Source organism: Mesoplodon densirostris, chromosome X (genome assembly GCF_025265405.1).
Source record: "Mesoplodon densirostris isolate mMesDen1 chromosome X, mMesDen1 primary haplotype, whole genome shotgun sequence".
In the NCBI taxonomy this organism is placed as follows: domain Eukaryota; kingdom Metazoa; phylum Chordata; class Mammalia; order Artiodactyla; family Ziphiidae; genus Mesoplodon; species Mesoplodon densirostris.
In genome coordinates, this window is record NC_082681.1 from 65,458,049 (window position 1) to 65,472,582 (window position 14,534).

Genomic DNA, 14,534 nt, shown 5'->3' on the forward strand with positions numbered 1-14,534 from the left:
TGACTACATATTTGCTTTCTATCTGAACAGAAGGAAAAGATGTCTGTTTTCCCTTGACATACTATTCATTACAGTGAAAAGTAAATAAGAACTATTTCATCTTCAGAGTATTTTTCTGTGACATTAAAATCGAAACAATATTAAAGTCACATTACAGATCTTTATTATATTAAAGACCTGTAATAGAAGATATACAGTAATAACACAGTTTTGCTTTACTCTAATGAAGTAATAATGGTTTCAAATTAAATAAAAATATTCACTAAAATAAACATTTGAGTTACAAACTTAATAGTTTGCCAACATTACTAGAAGCAAATGAAATAAATTTCAAGGTCTTAAATTGTGAAGGAAAGGCTGTGAGTTTAATTGTACTCCATAGTAGTATGAATTTCCTCTTTCCCTTAAGACTGTAAGGGGAAATCAGTAAGTTGATGGGTAATCCAAATGAAAGTTCATCAAAATTCAGAGCCTTTGTTACATGTGCAGCAAGGACTACTAAAATCATATACCATAATTTACCTGTGTGATTAGTGGTACAGAAATGGTGTACCTTGCCATACAGGGAAAGGCCAAAATACATGCTGTAACAAAGTTGGTGGTGCTTCTAGGCAGAACAGGTAAACACATACCACCCTTTCTCTCTCACAGAACACAATGATACCTAGACAGAATGCATGATGTAGCTCTTTGAGAATTCTGAATAGTATATTAGCAGGAGGATAGAGTAAGAACTTCAGAATTCAAAGTACTACTGATCTGGTAGTAGGTTTGCACAATTTCCCTTCCAGTATCTTCTAGTTTGAACTCAACATAGCCTGAAACATATAAATGGGCACTGGTGCAGACAGAGAGGGAAATAGGAGAAACCCTCTGCTTCTGGCTTAAGGAGCAGGAAAGGGAACTCCTACCATTCAGAGATACTGGGAATCCTTGATTTTTTGCTTTTGTTGTTTTGTTTCTTTGTTTTCCTTTCTCCAATCCCTCATGTCCTAGCTCTCAATCTGTAGTATGGAACCAAGAGTACAGGAAGTTCCCCTTCTGATCAGAGGAGATCTGGTACCAAGAACGTGGGGCCAAGCCCATTGATATTGTTTTTTTTTTTTTATTTCTGACTCCCCACCACTTGAAAATGAACACAGGCACAGGAATGGAAGTGCTCAATATGGTTAAGTAACTAAGTCACAAATATCTGTCCAAAGGTCTGAAAAGAGGAGACCCAAAGAACTTGAAATCACAGGAGAAATCAAGAAGAGGGAGGTACTCAAGACACTGAGCCTATAAAATAGTTTATGAGATCCTGGTATCAATTCTGAACTGTGTGTGCATGGGGATCTGATCTTATTCTGCATACCAAAGACTTTGAGAAATAAACTAAATGAAACCACTGCCAAGCACCAGAATGCCCTAGGTAATGCACACAAATGATAGATTTGAAAATCACTGCACAGACTTTTAACAACAATTACATTGAAAGCACAACACACACAGTGTGGATGAGAAGTTGTGGCCTGAACATAAAAAGATCGTTTCATTGATAAAACAAAATATCAACATTCTGCACAGGCAACATTCTGCATAGGCTTTAAATAAGTCCTAAAATCTAACATAATATTCAAAATATATAGAATAAAATCCAAAGTTATTAGATACACAAGAACAAGGAAAGACTGAGCTTGCATGGAAGAAATAATCAATAAGAGATGAATTCTAGGACAGTGATGTTAGGAGCTCTGCAGAACTGCTCCCAAGGGGAAAGCATAATTGGTAAGAATTATATGAAACCAAAAATTTTAAGTCTGTAAAAATAGTCCCAGTTAAATACAGCAAAAGAAGAAACATTTATCCCCCCCAAAAAATATACAAAATCCCAATAAGAACAGCAAGAGTCAGTGACACTTGAGCCAGGAAACCCTCTCTCCCTCCCCTCTGCTTCAATTCAGCAGGACAGGAGCTCCACTATGAGCAGGTGTGACCAAAAACACAGGGTTGTCTCTTCTCCCAGATCCCAGTTAAGGGCTATATCTCTGAGGATGGAAAGACATTTCTCATCCTCCTCAGTTCCATGTTGCAAAAGCTCTATTAAATTCTGAATGTTCTAGGTCTCTCTTCCTCCACCTAGCCACAATTTACAAGGCAGAAGCTCTAACAAGGTGCAGCAGAACAGAAACAGTGTAGCCCAGATCACTTTTGTCCCAGCCCACTCAAAGGACAAAGGTTCTATCTTGGGAAAGGCAAGTGAAGAAGAGCAGAAGTTACTGCTATGTGAAGCAGGGGTGTTATTCTGAGAGAAGTGAGCCACCGCCCTGTCCCCAAATCCAGAGAAATGGTGCACAATTGTTTACTGGAGAGACAGAGGTGGGCCATAATAACAGAAAACTAAGAAGCTCTTCCCAAGGGAACTGACTTTATTTGGAAGAGTTTTGGACAGTTCAAACTTCATGGTATGCAAAAACAAACAAACAAACAAACAAACAAACAAAGTGTACTTTTGGGCTTCCCTGGTGGCGCAGTGGTTGAGAGTCCGCCTGCCGATGCAGGGCACATGGATTCGTGCCCCAGTCCAGGAAGATCCCACATGCCACGGAGCGGCTGGGCCCGTGAGCCATGGCCACTGGGCCTGCGTGTCTGGAGCCTGTGCTCCGCAACGGGAGAGGCCACAACAGTGAGAGGCCCGCGTACCGCAAAAAACAAAAACAAACAAAAAAGAACTTCATGGTGCTGTTGAATATAATGGATATTTTAGATGTAAGCAATAAAGAGGAGGCTAATAACTCCATGAGTACAACCAATTAAACCACAGGCCAGCTAGCTGACAAGAGAAAACCAGGGAAATAAACAATTAAGAAGATCCCTCCTGGGGTCAGAACAAACCTCAAAGAATAGCTTATAAAATCAACCCCTGCAGAGTGGCCAGAATATAATTGGGTCAGACTATATGTAGTATTTATACCCTCAATGCATTGTCAAAAATAAGAGAAAATCATCTGGTTATGACTCAGGGCTAAGGGATGGGTGAGACATCAACAGAGGCAAACAGCTTGACAGAGATATCAGAGAAAGTGACAGTCAAAGAGAGCCATGATAAAACCTTGTCATCCCATAGTGACTGTATTTATGCTAAAGGCTGTGCCCTCTGAGGAGGAATAAAATAAACATTTTAAAAATGTTACTAGTAATAGAGAGGGACATTTTATAATAATAATGTTCAATAAATCACAAAGATGTAATGATTATAGATACATGTGCACCTATAAACAGAGCTCCAAAATGCATAGTGCAAAGCCTGAAATAATAAATGTAAAAATAGATAATTCAGATCATAGTTGGAGACTTCAGTAATCCACTTACAATAACAGATAGAACAACTAGGTAGTAGGTCAACAAGGAAATACAAGATTTGAACAATACTACAAAGCAAGTAGACCTAAATGACATCTATAGAATACTACACCCAAAACCAGCAGAAAACATTCTCCTCAAGTACAGATAACATTCTCCAGGATAGACCATATGCTAGGCAGTAAAATAAATATCAGTGAATTTAAAAGAATTGAAAACATGCAATTTTTACTTTCTGAACACAGTAGAATTAAACTCAAAATTAATAAAATGAAAGGGACTTCCCTGGTGGTGCAGTGGTTAAGAATCTGCCTGCCAATGCAGGGGACATGGGTTCGAGCCCTGGTCCAGGAAGATCCCACATGGCACGGAGCAACTAAGCCCATGTGTCAAAACTACTGAGCCCGCATGCCACAACTACTGAAGCCCACACACCTAGAGCTCATGCTCCACAACAAGAGAAGCCACCACAGTGAGAAGCCCACACACTGCAATGTAGAGTAGCCCCCACATGCTGCAGCTAGAGAAAGCCCGTGCCCAGCAACGGAAACCCAACACAGAAAGAAAGAAAGCAAGCAAGAAAGAAAGCAAGAAAGAAAGAAAGAAAGAAATTTTAAAATAAATAAATAAATAAAATGAAGAAGTTTGGGGAATTCACAAATATGAGGTAACTAAAAAACATGCTCCAAAATTACCAATGGTTGAAACACAAGATCACAAGGGAAATTAGAAAGTAGGTTGAGATGAATGAAATGAAGACACAACATACCAAAACTTATTGAATGTAGCTAAAAAAGTGTTTAAAGGGAAATTTGTAGATGTAAATGACTATATTAAATGTGAAGATGGAAATACACCCCATGTTCATGGATTAGAAGACTTAATATTGTTAAGATGGCAATACACCCCAAAGCAATCTATAGATTCAATGCAACTCCTATCAATATGCCAACAGCTCTTTTTTTTTTTCCTGCAGAAATGGAAAATACAATCCTAAAATTCATATGGAATTGCAAAGGGCTCCAAATAGAAAAAAAATAAAAACAATCTTGAAAAACAATAACAAAGTTGAATAACTCAAACTTACCAATTTCAAAACTTACTACAGCATTGTAGTAATCAAGACAGTGTGGTACTTCCTTAAGGATAAATACCTAGGTCAATGGAATAGAATTGAGAATCCAGAAATAACCCACACATCTATGAACACAAAGGTGAAGAGACCATTCAGTGGGGAAAGAATAGTCTGTTCAACAAATGATGCTAGTACAACAGGAGCTAACTCTAAAACTTTTAGAAGAAATTATAAAGGTAAACCTTGATGATCTTGGATTTGGCAACAGTTTCATAGGTATGACACTGAGCACAAGGAACAAAAGGAAAAGCTACGTAAATTGTAATTTACTAAGTTAAACATTTTTGTGCATCAAACACTATCAAAACAGTGAAAAGACAACCCACTTAACAGGAGAAAATATTTACAAATCATATATCTGATATGATTCTAGTATTCAGAAAATGTAATTATTCTTACAACCAAAAAACAGACAAACAATTAAATAATGGGCAAAGGAGCTGAGTAGACATTTCTCCAAAGAAGATATACTAACAGCCAAATAGGACATGAAGATACTCAATGTCATTAGTCATTAGTGAAATGCAACTCAAAACCACAAAGAGGTACCACTACACACCCATGAGGATGACCATATGGAAAAAGAAATAAGTAAGAATTGGGGAGGATGTGGAGAAATTAGAACACATATACATTGCTGGTAGGATTGTAAGATGGTGCAGTCACTGTGGAAAACAGTTTGGTGGTTCTTGGAAAAGTTAAACATAGAATTACCATCTGAGCAAGGAATTCCACTCCTAGGTCTATACCATAATTGAAAACAGGTCTTAACTAAAAAACCTGTACACTAATGTTCATAGCAGCACTATTCACAGTAGTCAAAAGATGGAAATAATCCAAATGTCCATCAACTGATAAATGGATAAACAAAATGTGGTATATCTATAAAAATAATAAAAAATAGAAAATAATAGACATAGAAAATAATAAATATTGATACATGCTACACCATAGATGAACCTTGAAAACATTATGCTAGTGAAAGAAGCCAGATGCAGACGGCCACATATTGTATGATTCTTTTCACATAAAATATCCAGTATAGGCAAATCCACAGAGAAAGAAAACAGAATAGTGGCTGCCAGGGGCTGGGAGAGTGAGTATGAAAAGTGACTGCTTAAAGGGTAAGGTATCACTTTGGGATGATGAAAAAATTCTGGAGCAAAATAGTGATTGTACAATGCTGTGGCTGTACATATGTTCCTGAATTGTACACTTTATAATGGTTAAAATGGTAAAAATTTTTTGCCTTTAAAACTTATTTTCATTTACTTGGATCCCTCAAAACTTTAACTAAGATGTTCATTTTGTTAACCCAATGTAGACCCATCCCTACATCCACAAATTCACCAAATTAGAAAAGAATGGCTAGATCCCATGATTGAGCATAAACACTGCAATGGTATTAACCCAAGTTTTTAGTAGGCTTTTTCTCACCTTCATACACTAATTTTCTACTTCTGGTGTTTATGGTAAGTGTGCTGTTTTTTGTAATCTTAACTTGTACTTAGCAGTAGATATATATAAATTATAAATTCAAATAAAAATAGAAAAGTTGAATCTTTGAGGTAGAGAATAAAAGGGAAAATAGACAGTTCCTCCTTCTAAACTTTATGTTATGTGTATTTTTCCACACAAAAAATCTCAAAACAACAACCTTCTACCTTATGAAACCAGAAATAAAAGGAGAGAAAACTCAACCCAAAGCAAGTAGAAGAAAGAAAATGGTAAAGTTTATAGGGGAAATAAGTGAAATAGAGAATAGAAATCAATAAATAAAATCAAGGAAATCAGAAGTTGTTTCTTTGAAAGATCAACAAAATCGACAAACTGTTAGATAGACAGACAAAAAGAGAGAGAGAAGATTCAATTGACTTAAATCAGAAATAAAAAAGAAGACATTACTAAAGACCTTATAGAAATAAAAAAGATTATAAGCCTAGGTGGAATGGACAAAATCCTAGAAACAGAAACAAACTATCAAAATTGACTCAAGAAGAAATAGAAAATGTGACTAGATCTATCACAAGAAAAGAGATGAAATAAACTTCCCACAAAGAAAAGCCCTAAATCCAATAACATCCGTGGAGAATTCTACCAAGCTTTTAAAAAAGAATTAACACAATCCTTCATGAACCCTTTACAGAAATAGAAGAGGAGGGAACAATCCCCAGCTCTTCATCTGAGGAAAGTTTTATACTAATTTAAGTAAATAGAATCCCAAAATCAAAGATATCAGAAGAAAAGAAAACTAAAAAACAATTTTTCCTATGAATCCAAATGCAAAAGTCCTCAACGAAATACTAGCAAACCAAATTCAGCAACATATAAAAAGCAGTATACACCATGGTCAATTAAGATTTATCTGAGGAATTCAAGAATGGCTTAACATAGAAAACCAATTAATGTAATATACCATATTAATAGAATAAAGGGTCCAAACCATATTATCATATCAATAGAAGCAAAAAAAATGACAAAATACAACACTCTTTCTTAGTAAAACAAAATACTCCACAACTGGGAATAAAGTGAACTTAACCAGATAAAGGGCATATACAAAATCTCACAGAACATCATAATTAATGCATTGCCCCTAAGATCATGAAAAAGAAAAGGATGCCTGCTATTGCCACCTCTATTGAAAAGTGTACTGGAGGTTCAAGCTATAGGAATTAGTGAAGTAAATAAAATAAAAAGCTATGAGATTGGAAAGGAAGACATAACACTATCTCTACTCTTGTATCACATGATATTGTATATAGAAAATCTTAAGGAATTCAATTTTATAAGCTATTGAGTTAATAAAGTAGATCAACAAGGTTGTAGAATACAAAATCATTATATAAAATAATTGTATTTCTATAAACACCTAAAAATAACACAATGAAATTGAAATGACTATTAATTTACAATAATATCAAAACAAATACTATATTTAGGAATAAATTTAACAAAAGAAGTGAAAAATGAATACTCTGAAAACTAAAACACAGCTCAATAATTAAAAGGCAAATAGCCCAATTAAAAAATGGGCAAAAAGATCTGAATCAACCCTTCTCTAATGAATTATATACAAATAGCCAATAAACACATGAAAACATGTTTAGTATCAGTATCCACCAGGGGAATGCAAGTTAAAACCATAATGAAAGATGTCGAATATACAGACTTACAGCTTACTAGAACAGCGGCTTAGAAAAAGAATTTTACTATTAGAGCCAATACCAAGGCAGAAAACTTAAACTGTAATTGACAAATTGCTGAAGGCTCAAAGTAGACAAGCTTGAGAGTTAAAAATGCCAGGGAAGGACAGTCTTAGAGGGTCCCCCATACTTTTAGGTGTTTTACCTCCACGAGATCTACCAGGTCCTCATAGTGAAGATCAGAGAAAAATCCCCTAGTACTTTTGGCCAGAAGAGGGGGAATGTAGCCATTTTTAAATACATCCAGAGCATTCTGTTCTTCTAATAAAAAAATGACCTCAGGGAGACTATATTACCAGAACCCAACTGACTGGAGTTTTACCGGAAACTAACTGACCTGGAGAAGGGAAAAACCTAACTCCAGATAGCTCTGAAAAATCTCCATGTCTAGACAATATTTAAGAAGTAGGCTCTAGGGAAACCCAAGGCCCACAGTAGACAAAAACAAGGAAAATAGAGACAATTTTAGCTTCTTACACCTACAAAGATAGCAAACGTTAAACACAGGCTAGCAACCACCCAGATAAAAATAAAACCTCACACTAAAAGGCCTATTTATCTAAATTCCTTTATCCAGTACATCTTGTCCAGCTTGCAGCAAAACATCACAAGACACAATAAAAGACAAAACAAAAACAAAAACAAACAAACAAACAAAAAACAGTTTAAAAAGACAGAGCAAACATCAGAACCAGACTCAGATATGGCAGAGATTTAACAATTATCAGACTGAGAATTAAAAATAACCATGTTTCATATGCTAAGGATACTAATAGACAAAGTACACAACATGCAAGAAAAGGTGAACTGATGTAGGTAAAGAGATGGGAACTCAAGAAATATGCAAAATGAAATGCTAGAAAGTTTTTAACAACTGTAACAAAATGATGTATGTCTTTGATATGATCATCTATAGACTGGAAAGAAACAAAGAAAGAATAAGTGAGCATGAAGAAAGGTCAATATGGACTTTGAAAACTTAAAATCAAAGAGAAAAAATGAATGAAGAAGATGGAATAAAACATCAAAGAACTGTGGGAAAACTACAAACGTTGTAATATATGTTTCATGGAAGTATCAGAAAGAAAAGAAAGACAGAGACAGAAGACATATTTGAAGTAATAATGAAATTATTACTGTAGACACCAAATTATAGGTCCAGGGAGCTCAGAAAACAAGAAGCACTATCTATCTATCTATATCTATATCTACATCTATATATGTGTGTATGTGTGTGTGTGTGTGTGTATACACACACACACACACAGAGTTGACCCTTGAAGAACATGGGTTTGAACTGCACAGGTACACTTATATGTGGACTTTTTTCAATAAATACTGCAGTACTATATGATCTGTTGTTGGTTGAATCCATTGATGCAGAAACAGTGATACAGAAAGCTGACTATAAAGTTTTATCCATATTTTCAACTGTGTGTGGGGAGTCATAGCCATAACCCCCACGTTGTTCAAGGGTCAACTGTATGTATAACTATAACTAGGCATATCATATTCAAACTAGAGAAAATCAAAAACAAAGAGAAAATCACAAATTAAAGAAGTAGGTGGATAAAGCCATACTTATAGAGGAGCAAGGACAAGAGTTATATAGGCTTTTCCTCCAAAAACCAGCAAGCAAGAAGACAGTGAAGTGTGATTTTTAAAGTGTTGAAAGAAAAGAAAAACACCAACCAAAAATTCTTTACTCCTCGGCATTATCCTTCAAAAGTAAAGGAGAAATAAAGATTTGTTAGACAAACAAAAATTGAGGGGATTTTTTACTAGTAGACTAGCCATGCAAAAAATGTTAAAAGAAGTTCTTCAGAAAGAAGGAGAATGATATATATCTAAAATCTGGAACTATGTAAAGAAAGGAAGAGCATTAGACAAGGAATAAATGAAGGTAAAATTAAATCTTTTATTTTCTTCATTTTTAATTGATTTAGCAGTTAGCAGTATCTTCAAAATAGTAATACCACTGACTCACTTGGCAACTTATAACATACAGATATGCAAAAATGAATAATGGCAATATTGTAAGGGAGAGAAGAGAGGAATTGGGAATATTCTGTTATAAGGTAATTGCACTAACTGTAAAATTTTGGATGTAGTATTATTTGAGAATGGACTTGGATTAGTCATAAATGTATATTGCAAACTCTAGGGCAAGCACAAAAAAATAGCAAAATAAGAATATAATTGGAATGCTAAAAGGGAAGATAAAATGGATTCATGTACAATGCTCAGTTAAATTCAGAGGCAGAAAAAGAGTAGGAATCAAAAGCAGACACAAAAAACAAGGAAAATGAATTAAAAAAGCTTCAAAAAAAAGAAAAAAGCTACAAATACAATAAGTATTATTACAACTATATCAATAATCACTTTAAATGTCAGTGGTCTAAATATACCAATTAAAAGGCAGAGACTATCAAAGTGTATTAAAAACATCTAATTATATCTTATTCATAAGAAACCAACTTTAAATATAAAGACACAGATAGATTTAAAATAAGAGATGGAAAAAGACATATCACGCTAACACCAATCAAAAGAAAGCCGAAGTTGTTTTCTTAATTTCAGACAAAACAGACTTCAGAGCAAGGAAAATTCTTAAGAATAAAGAAGGCACTGCATAATGATAAAGGGGTCAATTCTCCAAGAAAGTCTTAATTCTTAAGGTGAATGTGCCTAACAACAAAGCATCAACATACATGAGGCAAAAGCTAATAGAACTTCAAGTAGAAAAAAACTAATCCACTCTTATAGTTGGAGAATTCAACACCCATCTATCAGTAACTGACAGATCCAGCAGGCAGAAAATCAGTAAGGAGAGAGTTGAACTGAACAGCACCATCAATCAACTAGATCTAGTTTACATTTACAAATTCTTTATCCAACAACAGGAGAATACACATTCTTCTCAGACTATTTTGAACATTCTCCAAGACTGACCACATGCTGGTCCATAAAACATGCTGTTACAAATTTAAAGGGCTAAAAGTCATACAAAGTATGCTCTCAGTTCCCAACGAAAATAAACTAGAAATTATAATAGAAAGATACTTGGAAAGCAGCCGCATATAGACATTAAATAACATATTTTTACATAACATGTGGATCAAAAAGAATTTCAAGATAAGTTAAAAGTATTTTGAACTGAACGAAAATAAAAATACAATTTATCAAAATCTGTGGAGTGTGATGACTGCGGGATTTAGAGGGAAACCTATGAAATTGCATTAGTATATTACAAAAGAGAAAGACATAAAATGAATTATTCAAGCTTTCATCTTAGGAAACTAAAAAAATGAAAATCAAATTAATTCCAAAGAAAGCACAAGAAAAGTAATAATACAATTACAGAAAATATCAGTGAAATTGAAAACAGAAAATCAATGAAACCAAAACCTGATTATTGGAAAAGGTCTATTAAATTTATAAAACTTTTAACCTGCCTAACTAAGAAAAAAGATGAGAGAATTAAATTACTAATATCATAAATGAAAGAGGGGCCATTATTACTGATCCTGTAAACATTAAAAACTAATAAAGAAATATTGAAAATTACTATGTTTGCAAATTTGATAACATAAGTGAAATGGAAAAATTCCTAGAAAGACACAAATTACTGAAAGCAAAAAAAGTGAAAATAAACAAATGGGACTACATCAAACTTAAAAGGTTTTCCACAGCAAAGATAACCATCAACAAAATGAAAAGGCAATCTACTGAATGGGAGAAGTTATTTGCCAATGATATATTTGATATGGGGTTAATAACAAAAATAAATAGAAAACGCACAACTAAATATCAAAAATAAAATCATTAAAACAGGATTTTACAATGGGCAAAGGACCCAAATAGACATTTCTCTGAAGAAGACATACGAATGTCTAACAGACACATGAAAAGATGCTCAACATCACTAATCATCAAAGAAACACAAATCAAAACCATGAGCTATCACTTCACACCTGTCAGAATAGCTTTTGTCAAAAATACAACAAATAATAAGTTGGCAAGGACTTATAGAAAAGGGAACCTTCGTGAACTATCAGTGGGAATATAAATTCGTGTAGTCACTATGGAAAACAGTATGGACATTCTTCAAAAAATTAAAAATAGGACTTCCTACAAGGCAGCAATACCACTTCTGGGTATTTACCCAAAGAAAACAGAAACACTTATTTGAAAAAATACATGTACCATTATGTTAATTGCAGCATTATTTACAAGAGCCAAGATATGGAAGGTAACCTAGGATTAGCAACATAATCAATAGATGAAAGGATAAAGAAGATATGGTATATTACTCAATGGAATATTACTCAGGCATAAAATGGAATGAAATCTTGCCACTTGTGACAACACAGGTGGATCTAGAGGGTATTATGCTAAGTGAAATAAGTCAGAAAGAAAAAGACAAAATCTATATTTCACTTATATGTGGAATCTAAAAAACACAAAACAAATTAACAAATATAACAAAAGGGAACAGACTCATAAATACAGAAAAAAAACTGGTGGTTGCCAGAGGGGAGGGGAGTGGAGGGTTGGATGAAATAGGAGGAGATTAAGAGGTACATACTGGAGTTATAAAATAAATAAGTCACAGGTATGTTATATACAACACAAGGAATATAGTCAGTAATACTGGAATAATTTTGTATGGTTACTAGACTTATCATGGTCATCATTTTGTAAAGTAGTTAAATGTCAAAACATTATGTTTTACACCTGAACCTAACATAATTTTGTACATCAACTATACTTCAATAAACAAATAAGAAATAGATAATAGGCCCATATATTTTTAAAAATTTTAATCAATACTTAATAAACTTCAAAATCAGAAAGCACAAGGCCCAGTTGTTACACTAGTGAATAAAACCAAACATTTAAAGAAGAAATTACACCAATTCTTTACAATATCTTACAGAAAATAGATGCAGAGGGAATACTTACTAACTCATTCTTTGAGGCCAGCATTACACTGATACCAAATATTTTCTTTTATTAAAAGAAACAAAAACTACAGATGAATATCTCTCATAAACTTAGACACAAATGTCCTTAACAAAATATTAGTAAATTGAGTCCAACAATTTATAAAAAGTTATACACCATGATCAAATGAGATTTCTTGCAGTTATGCAAGTTTGCCTCAGCATATGAGAATTGGTGAATGTAACCTGTCACATCAAGAGGATAAAGAAGAAAAGTCATATGATTATATAAATATATTCAGAAAAAGCATTTGACAAAATCTAACACATATTCTTTTTTTTTTTTTTTTTGCGGTATGCAGTCTTCTCACTGTTTTGGCCTCTCCCATTACAGAGCACAGGCTCCAGATGCACAGGCTCAGTGGCCATGACTCACGGGCCTAGCCACTCTGTGACATGTGGGATCTTCCCGAACCGGGGCACAAACCCATTCCCCCTGCATCGTCAGGCAGACTCTCAACCACTGTGCCACCAGGGAAGCCCTAACACATATTCTTGATAGAAACTCTCAATAAGGTAGAAATAGATGGGAACTTCCTCAACTTGTTATAGAACATCACAAAAATTCTACAGTTAACATCATAATTAATGGTTATAAACTAAGTGATTTTCTGCTGAAATAAAAAAAAATAAGCCAATGTAAACCCGCCCATGGATGGACACCAGCTCCAGGAACACCACAGCCATGCAGCCTGCCATGGCAGGACCCAGCACACCCACCAGCAGACTGGCACCAGACATGGAACCCCCACCCTGACCTCATTCCTGACAATCAGCAGTCAAGCAACAGCTCTGGGACACGTTGGGCCCCTCAGCCAGTGGCCCATGGCATTCAGCCCCAACCACCAATGAGCAAACACCAGCTTCAGGACCCCCAGTGCCCTGCAGCCAGTGACCCCAGGTCAAGTTATGCCTACCAGTAAGCTGGCACTAGCCCCAGCACCACCTGGACCAGGTGACAAAAGAAAATGTAAACACAACAATCCAAAATCTGTGAGACACAGCAAAAGCAGTTTTAAGAGGGAAATGTATAATGATACAGGCCTTCTCAAGAAAGAAGAAAAGACCCAAACAACCTAACTTTACACCTAAAAGACTAGAAAAGGAAGAAAAAAACAAAGCCTAAAGTTTGTAGAAGGAAAGAAATCATAAAGACCAGAGCAGAAATAAATGAAATAGACACCAAAAAAACCCAGAATAGATTAATGGAACTAAAAGTTGGTTATCTGAAAAGATGAACAGAATTGATAAACCTTTAGCCAGACTCAATAAGAGAAAAGAGAGCTCAAATCAATAAAATCAGAAATGAAAATGAAGTTACAGCCAACACCACAGAAATACAAAGGATCAAAAGAGATTACTATAAACAACTATATACCAATAAAATGGACAACCTAGAAGAAATGGACAAATTCCTAGAAATGTACAATCTCCCAACACAGAACCAAGAAGAAATATAGAACATGAACAGAACAATTAACAGGAATGATATTGAATAATAAAAAATCTCACCATGAAAAAATGTCTATGACCAGATGGCCTCACAGGTGAATTCTACAAAACACTTTAAGAAGAATTAACATGTATCCTTCTCAAACTATTCCAAAAAGTTGCAAAGGAAAGAATGCTTCCAAACTCATTCTACAAGGCCAGAAACATCCTGATACCAAAACCAAACTGATCACAGAAGAAGAAAATTACAGGCCAATATCACTGATAAATATAGATGCAAAATTCCACAAAATATATTAGCAAACCAAATTCAACAATACACGAAAAGGATTATACAACATTAACAAGTGGGATTTATTAGAGGAATGCAAGAATGGTTCAATATCCACAAAT

General features: G+C 34.6%; 1 protein-coding gene across 1 annotated transcript in view; it reads right to left on the reverse strand.

The window, feature by feature from the left end:
• The window catches only part of DACH2 (dachshund family transcription factor 2), a 656,741-nt gene that overhangs the window by 307,448 nt on the left and 334,759 nt on the right, over positions 1-14,534 (reverse strand). The window lies entirely within an intron of this gene.